Source organism: Artibeus jamaicensis, unplaced genomic scaffold (assembly GCF_021234435.1).
Source record: "Artibeus jamaicensis isolate MK-2021 breed Jamaican fruit bat unplaced genomic scaffold, CSHL_Jam_final contig_402, whole genome shotgun sequence".
NCBI lineage: Eukaryota > Metazoa > Chordata > Mammalia > Chiroptera > Phyllostomidae > Artibeus > Artibeus jamaicensis.
Window position 1 is genome coordinate 16,890,180 of NW_026521818.1, and position 8,399 is coordinate 16,898,578.

The window sequence follows — 8,399 nt, forward strand, 5'->3', positions numbered from 1 at the left end:
TTCCTTTTAGAAAAGCTTTAATAAACTGTTCAAATTTCATACAATGCTTCACCAATGTGAAATCTGACATGCATAGCCATAGATCACGTCATTTTTTAAATAGTCTTAGTTACCTTCTAACTTTTCTTCTAAAATTTGTAGGTGCCTAGCATTATGAAATAAAAGTTTAATGTGGTGTTATTTCCAGTGTTACAGTTTACAGCCATTAATTATTGACTGGGCAATTCATTGCTTCATACGAGAAAGAAAATAATGAGAAAAAATCATGCCATTTATCTTTAGTGAAGTTTATACTTAAGTTTTCTCTTTTTGGCTTGAATGTTACAGAGTTCAGAAGTGAATCTAACCTGGTGGGTGTAGCTCAGTGGATTGAGCGCAGGCTGTGAACCAAAGTGTCACCGGTTCAATTCCCAGTCAGGGCACATGCTTAGGTTGTGGGCCAGGTCTCCAGTGGGGGCCACATGAGAGGCAACCACACACTGATGTTTTTCTCCCTCTCATTCTACCTCCCTTCCCCTCTCTCTAAAAATAAATAAAATAAAATCTTTTTTAAAAAGTGAATTTAAACTTTACCCATGCAAAGTTGATGAATATTCATTGCCATATTTATCTTCTCCTTTCGTTGGCCTTGCTTTCTAACTACCTTCCTTCCTTCCTTCCTCCTTTCTTTCCATCCCTTCCTCCTTCTCTCCCTCCCTTCCCTGTTTTTCACTCTCTCCCTCCTCCCTTCTCTCTTCTTTTTTACTATTAAATTATATATATAAATATATATGCATTTGTTAAATGCTGCTTTGATTACTTTCTGAAAAGAGATAGAAATGAGATAAATCTACATACATATCCATATAGGAAGTAAAATACATCACACGTAAAAAATGTTTAGACATAGTTTCCAGCAACGTCCATGTGGAAAGGCAAAGCAGTAGAGCCAGAAAAGGGTGGAACTGAGCTTTGTGTGAACACTATACTTTGGGGGACAGCATATGGTTATCGTATATGTTTGTTTTATTTTTGATGAGAAAATCTCTGAGTACCAATATTCCGTGATTCAATAAAATGAGTAGCTCCAAATAAGCAAACAAAACTTTATTTTCAGATTCTCTCTTTGAGCAGGTGAATTAAAAAAAAAATCAAGAGTAGGTTGTGGCTTCACTCACAGGTGCAGACTTCAAATGGTCCTCTCCTATTTAATGACATATTGAATCGCTTTTCAGAGACAACAGACCAAAACTGCAATTTCTGCAGCCAAGGCCATCACAGAGGAGAGAATGCTGACCTACAGCTGCACCCAGAACCAAAGTCTCCCACCCCAACAAATGGTCGAAAGGCCCAGACATACCAGAACTCGAACACTGGAACCCTTGAACCCTGTCAGAAGCAAAGGGTCTGATGTCCAGGAAGATCTAGTCTTGATATCCCTTTACCATAAATAGCCAAGTTTCAAGTTCCTTCAATGAAAACTCACCTAACCCCTTAAAAACCCTTAACCTAATAATCCAGGAAGCAAGATGGACTTGAGAAACCAATAGCCATCTTCTCGGTTGGTACCTTCTTGATCAGATACGTTGCCTTCCCCTAAACACTGACATTTTGAGTTTGGCCTTTCAATGCATCAGGCACACAAACTTTGGCTTGGTAACAACCTGTGGTCATTTTATACTCATATGAGAGTCATATAAATAGTTTTAGAGATGAATGTTATATAATTTCTTTTCTCAAAAGCATATCTTTGGTGGAATGTTTTACAGCCAGCAACTCAATGTCCCTGAATTCGGCTGCTTGTCTGTGATGACTAAGTGCACTAATATCTGAGAAGTAAAGGCATGCTGATAAAGCAGACTTGGAAGAAGCCGACTGAGAGTCCAGGAGGAGCAAAAACATGGGAGGACATTGGATGTTAAAATGAAAAGTCCGGGAAGACAGTACCCTAGAAGAAGGCATTCATTTCTTAATTCGGACCCAGTTACCTTTTGGAGACTCACTTCCATTTTCGCAGGCAGAGGTCGGTAGGTCTGAAGCTCAGTCTTGATGCTCAAAGAAAATACTTATATGTAGGGACACTTCTGATGGTAAAACATGATCCTAAAATTAGTCAAAGAAAGACAGAGTCACATCACAAGGAATTAAAATATAAAGGTTAAAAAAAAAACCCAGGCACAAAATATTTTGTAGGGCAGGCCACTTCTGAACGTGTAGTGAGAGGAAACAAGTGACGTGCACTAGAGCTAATCGGAGGAGATGTGGGTGTGCCACTTCGTAAGAACAATGTGGGCGGAGTCCCCTGAGACCTTCCACTTTTTCCAAAAATTTCCCTCATTGAGGTCTGACCCGACAAATGCCTTAATGTGGATGGCATTTACAAGAAGATATGCAACTACCGAGGAAATAGCAAGAACTCAGGAAGTCAGGACAGAGAAGAACACAGCCCAAATCCAAATAATCAACCGAATTCTTTGATCCTGACCATAGTGGTCACTGGTGCTAAGTAGTCCAGTTTTAACCACCACCAATCATGAAGGACAGCTACAACCAGTTGTCCCAAGTAGAGAGACAAGCGGAGCACTGACGGCCGCAGCAGGGCCTTGGACTGACAGTAGATCTGCAACGACCCTTTGCTACTTTCCTCCCTGTCTCTGTAGGTGTCTTTGTTCCTCTCTGGTGAGAAGGAACTGGCTCACATGGAACTCGGGGGTGGGAAGGGATTCTTTCCTTGGTGCTGTGTAAAAGTGCTACAGATACAGCCAGTCATTTCTATAAAAAATTAAGGGGACAAATAAAATAATTTGAGAATAACTGGCAACCAGATTCTTACAGCCTGAAAAGAGGGAACAATCTTTTGCTAGTGAAAAAAATAGATCAAAGTCTTTTGCAGGAACATATGGTACATTTTCTCAGTATGTTTCTTGAGGGATCCTTTAGTTCTGTAGATTTCTGAGGCTTAGGTTACAAATTCAGGGGTTACGTAGACCCAACTTGGTGTTAAGAATGTTGTATTTGAAAAACAAATCAGTTTCCACACTAGTATTATCAGTTTTATTTGCCTGATGGGGGCCATGCAGACTGTAGGGGTAGGGTATGTGCTTTTTCTGAGGGCCTGGAGTGGAGAAGGGGAGGAGCCGAAGGGGCAGACATACAGAGATGAGAGGGCCTAGGTGTACTAGTTATACTACAGGATTGCTCTTTATCGTGAAGCCCATAAACACATACTAAAAAGTAATTTGTATAGTACTAAGTCCACATCGGTTTTGGTCTTTGGGATTTACTTACGTAACATGTATATGAGGGGGACCCCAAAACCCGGAGTTTATTTATAAAAAAAATGGTGTATTTACTCTTACACGTTTAAACTTCAGTCACCTTCAAAGTGCTCTCTGTTTGATCCAATACACCTATGGAGACTTCTTTTGCCATGGCTTACACCACTTTTTTTTTAATTTTTATTTTTTGCTATTATTTATTTATTTTTAAATATATTTTATTGATTATGACATTACAGTTGTTCTATTTCCCCCCTTCATTCCCCTCCACCCTGCACACCCCCTACCCCACCATTTCCCCCTTTAGTTTATGACCATGTGTCTCAAGTTCTTTAGATTCTGTATTTCCCCTACTATTCTTGCCCTCCCCCCTATTTCCTACCTACCATCTATGCTACTTATTTTCCGTACCTTCTCCCCCCTTCACCTCCTCCCACTCCCCTGTTGCTAACCCTCCACGTGATCTTAATTTCTATGGTTCTGCTCCTGATCTAGCTGTCCTCTTAGTTTGCTTTTGTTTTAGGTGTGGTTCTTACTAACTGTGAGTTTGCTGTCCTTTCACTGTTCATCTTTTTTATCTTCTTTTTCTTAGGTAAGTCCCTTTAACATTTCATATAATAAGGGCTTGGTGATGATGAACTCCTTGAATTTGATCTTATCTGAGAGAACTTTATCTGTCCTTCCATTCTAAATGAAAGCTTTGCTGGATAGACCTACATCTTGGATGTAGGTCTTTGGATTTCATGACTTTGAATACTTCTTTCCAGCCCCTTCTTGCCTGTAAGGTCTCTTTTGAGAAATCAGCTGACAGTCTGATGGGAACTCCTTCGTAGGTGACTGTCCCCTTATCTCTTGCTGCTTCTAGGATTCTCTCCTTCATTTGAATCTTGGCTAATATAATGATGATGTGCCTTGGTGTGTTCCTTCTTGGGTCCAAATTCTTTGGGACTCTCTGAGCTTCCTGGATTTTCTGGAAGTCTATTTCCTTTGGCAGATTGAAGAAGTTGTCCTTTATTTTATTTGTTCAAATAAGTTTTCCACTTGTGGCTGTTCCTCTTCCCCTTCTGGTACCCCTATAATTCGGATGTTGGAACGTTTAAAGATGTCCTGAAGGTTTCTAAGCCTCTCCTCCTTTTTTTGAATTCTTGTTTCTTCATCCTTTTCTGTTTGGTCATTTTTTTCCCTCCTTCTGGTCCACTCCTTTGATTTGAGACCCAGTTTCCTTTCCATTACTATTGGTTTCCTGTGCATTTCCATTCATTTCAATTAGTTTAGCCTTCATATGTTCCCCTAATTTGTGACTAAAATCAACCAGTTCTGTGAGCATCCTGATCACCAGTGTTTTGAACTGTGCATCTGAAAGTTTAGCTAGTTCTTCATTGCTTAGATTTATCGGCTCTGGGGTTCTGAGTGTTCTTGAGCCATGTTTTGATCTGTTCATGCCTGTTACATATGAGGAGCGGAGCCTTAGTTGTTCACCAGGGCGGGGCCACCCAGGTTGTTGGTTTGTGATACTGTGTGTGGGGGCGTGGTCAGAGAGGGACAATGGCCGTCCCCTCTGCTGCTTTCCCCCCATCCCCTGCTGGGGCCTGCGCGGTCCGTCTCACTGCTCGCTCCCTCACTGGTTTATCTGTGCTCGAATGCGTGACCGTGGTCAGCCCTCAGTGAGTCCACTGCCTTGCGCCCTCAGTGGGTCCACCCACTACTCCACACCTGGGATCCACCCATGGCTGCTGGTGCACCTGGGTCGCGCACCCGGGTTGGTCTGGTGGATCTTTCCTGCCTGACCCTGCTCTGCTGCTGGCTCTGCCCCTCTTACTGGTTTGGCTGAAGGGTTCGTTGTTGTCAGACTTCCGTATAGTTCAATTTTCTGTGGTTTGGCTGCATTTTTGTTGCTAAAACTTTGTTTTTTTAAAACTTGGTTGTGTGAGAAGGCACAGTGCTTCCTCCATCTTGGTGCCTCCTTTACCAATGATGGAGGAAGCTCCTATGCCTCCATCTTGGTGGAAGTTGTTGCCATTATTTTTCCATTATTTTTCCACAGGTTTTTGAATTCATTGATTTGATGCCTTTTCGTGCTTCTGCCATTTTTTGTTTCACCTCTTCTGCATCAGCAAAATGTTTCTTTTTGAGGACTTTTTCATTTGGGGAAACAAGAAAAAGTCGCTGGGGCCAAGATCAGGTGAATAGAGTGGGTAGGACACAGGGGTCATGATGTTTTTGGTTAAAAAGTTCTGAACACTCTTCAAGATGTGGGCTGGTGCACTTGTACATTACCCATCATGAAACGAGCAAATGCATTCACTGAGTTGTCAAAAAAATTCACTGAAGCCAAACTCAGCCTCTCACAACAATGCCAGCTGGTACACTGATACAGATGGGTTCCTAGAACTCTCCCCTAGCAGGGGAAGCCTATAGTACAAGGGGCCTGCCTTCCAGAATATAATTCTGTTTTTTTTGGGGGGGTCCCTCCATATATTTATATTGCATACTTATCTATTATGTAATCCTTTAGGCAGAATCTCTTATATCGTGCCATGGCTTAGCCTCGTGTGGCCTATTGATTTCTAGTTTGGTCCTAGATTATAACTTTACATCCTGCTTTGCTAGATGGTTTACAAAATGTTAATAGGTACAAGCATGACAAAGACAATGAACCAAATACCACACTGAGAAAGATACAAAAAGAAAATAAAAATCCACCATGCTAAATGCTCTCGAGAGTCCACCTTTCCAATCTAGCTACTGTTACCAAAATACACCTACATGAAAGACAAAGTTGTTTATGAATCTAGTCTACTGCTTATCAGTGAAGTTTATTAGTCACATAAAATATTTTGCAGTTAAGTGCTACAGTGGACCAGACAAATCTGTCCACACATCTTACATAATACTTTGACAGATGCTGCCTATTTAAATTTAATTCTATACATATACTATTGGCAACATTTCCAGCTTTGGTATACACACTGTACTGTATGTACAAATGCTTAAACTGAACCTAAATCTAAGCATCATGTTTCTAAGAAATGTGTTGTCCTCCCTATATTTTCTTTGAGTAATCAGGAAAAAATGCATCAGTACTTATATTTAAGTACATATCCACCTTTACTTCCAGAATTGGAGGGTAAATAAATCCTTTTTCTTTCGTATCAATGCATATATTTCTATGCAGAAATCCCTCAGCTGATTCATGACATGACATTAATTACATACACAGATCAACAAAGACTTTGCTTTCATATTGAAACTAACTTAGAATATATTTCTAAATTACTGCTTGTTGTTGCAGTCAGTTTCATTAGCGAGCTAATGACAATATCTGTTCATGATCAGAGAAGTCAAAAATACCAAGTTTCGTAATAGGACCCTATCATTTCTTAACAACTCAATTTTGTAATGGAAGGTACCATGCTTTTAGTCAATTTCCTTCAAAAACTCCTCCCTATTCCAAATTAGGAATTCCACAGTGTATTCTTTTGACATTTAAAGCTGGAGATGGAGTGGTTAGGTTAGAAAGCACAGGTCCCTGCTGGATTCCATGTGAAATTGCTTGTAAGTCACATTATGTTCTAAATCCATTTCCCCTCAAACCAGTCTGAGGGTATAGCATTTACTCTTTGTGACTAATGTTCTTTTCTGTAAGGAGACACCAATATGAATTGTAACACAATGAAACAATTAATCTTTGTTGGGCAATTTTAATCATTCTATAATTAGAGAAAATTCAGATGCTCAGTGGCATTTCAGTGCTAAGACAAAAAAAAAAGGAGAATCTCTTTATTTTTTTTAAGAATATCATCCTAACAAAAATCTAAAAACCAAACATAGAGGGTGTCACACATGCAAATGGACACGTGGCCTAATGGGTGGCTGTGCAAAAATCCAGCCGGAAAAAGCACTAAAAGAGGCTAATTTTATTTCTCCCAGCTGCCTGCCTTTCAATTCTTTATCTCAGCTATCGGGCTTGAATAAATTCCATCTCCCAGACTACAAGTAATGAGCAGGCAATGACTTATGAAGCACAGAGACCCAGTTAAGACAGAATTAGAATACAATTTTAATGAGACAGAGCTGAGAAAGTGGAGGTGCTACTCATTTGACAGACTTGGCGAAACATCCAATATTATTTCCAATGTTCTTTCCTTTCTACAAAGAAACTGTCAAATATTAAAATAAAAATTTAAAAACAGGGCTCTGAAGGACTCGTTAGGGGTAGCTTGTTAATGTGATTATAAGCTAAAAAATACTTATTAGAGAAGTCGTTTAAGGAGTGGAGCAGATGTGATCTCAAATGTAAATGTGTTAACTATAAACACTCTTGCGAAAACAAATAACACGCTTTGGTTTCTCTGGAAGAAAGAAAGCACATTAACATTCAGGCAACATGAATCTCTTTGAAATGAGGTCCAGAAACTGTTGGGAAAATGTAGAGTAGACAAATATTTTCTTTGTTACCACTTACTTGGAAGTCAATGAAATAATGTTATTAAACGGTCTTGAAATACACTGAAAATAACCTGGTGTGAAAACAAGATAAACTCAAGCATGACATTCCTTTTTGAGGGTCCACATCCAATGTTCAGGACAGCGGAAAGAACCTCCTTGAGGTGGTGGGGGCAGCCCCCCCAGAAGTATAAAGGGAACTGGTCCCTGCTAATAGGAAATGTTTGCACCAAAATGAAAACATTTACTTTTAAACTTTAAAAAAATCATGGGGTATTTGTTTTATAGAATCAACAAGAACGACTAAAAAAGTTTAGCACTTCAACCCACGCAAAACAATATAGAGGGATTTTCGAGCATACTCTTCCATTAGTCTTAATGGAAGACGCCCCTTCTTCCTGAGAAGCCCTGTGCCCTCACACCTGGCCCGGGGTTGGAATCTGGGTCAGAATGCGGCGCATAGCAAAACTCCTCACACTCTTAAATCCATTCTCCCAAGCCTCCCTCAAAAGATACAAGGGTTTTTATTTTTTCTTCCAGGCTCCTACCTACCACTGTTTCTGTCTCTTTTAGTGATTACTTCCTGTCAGTGTTTGTAGTGCATAAAACATCTGTGATTTGCTGCAGGCTCTGTATTTATTCTGAGAGCCTCACAGCAGGTGCCACTTTAAAAAAAAGAAAAAGCCCCTGAGAGCC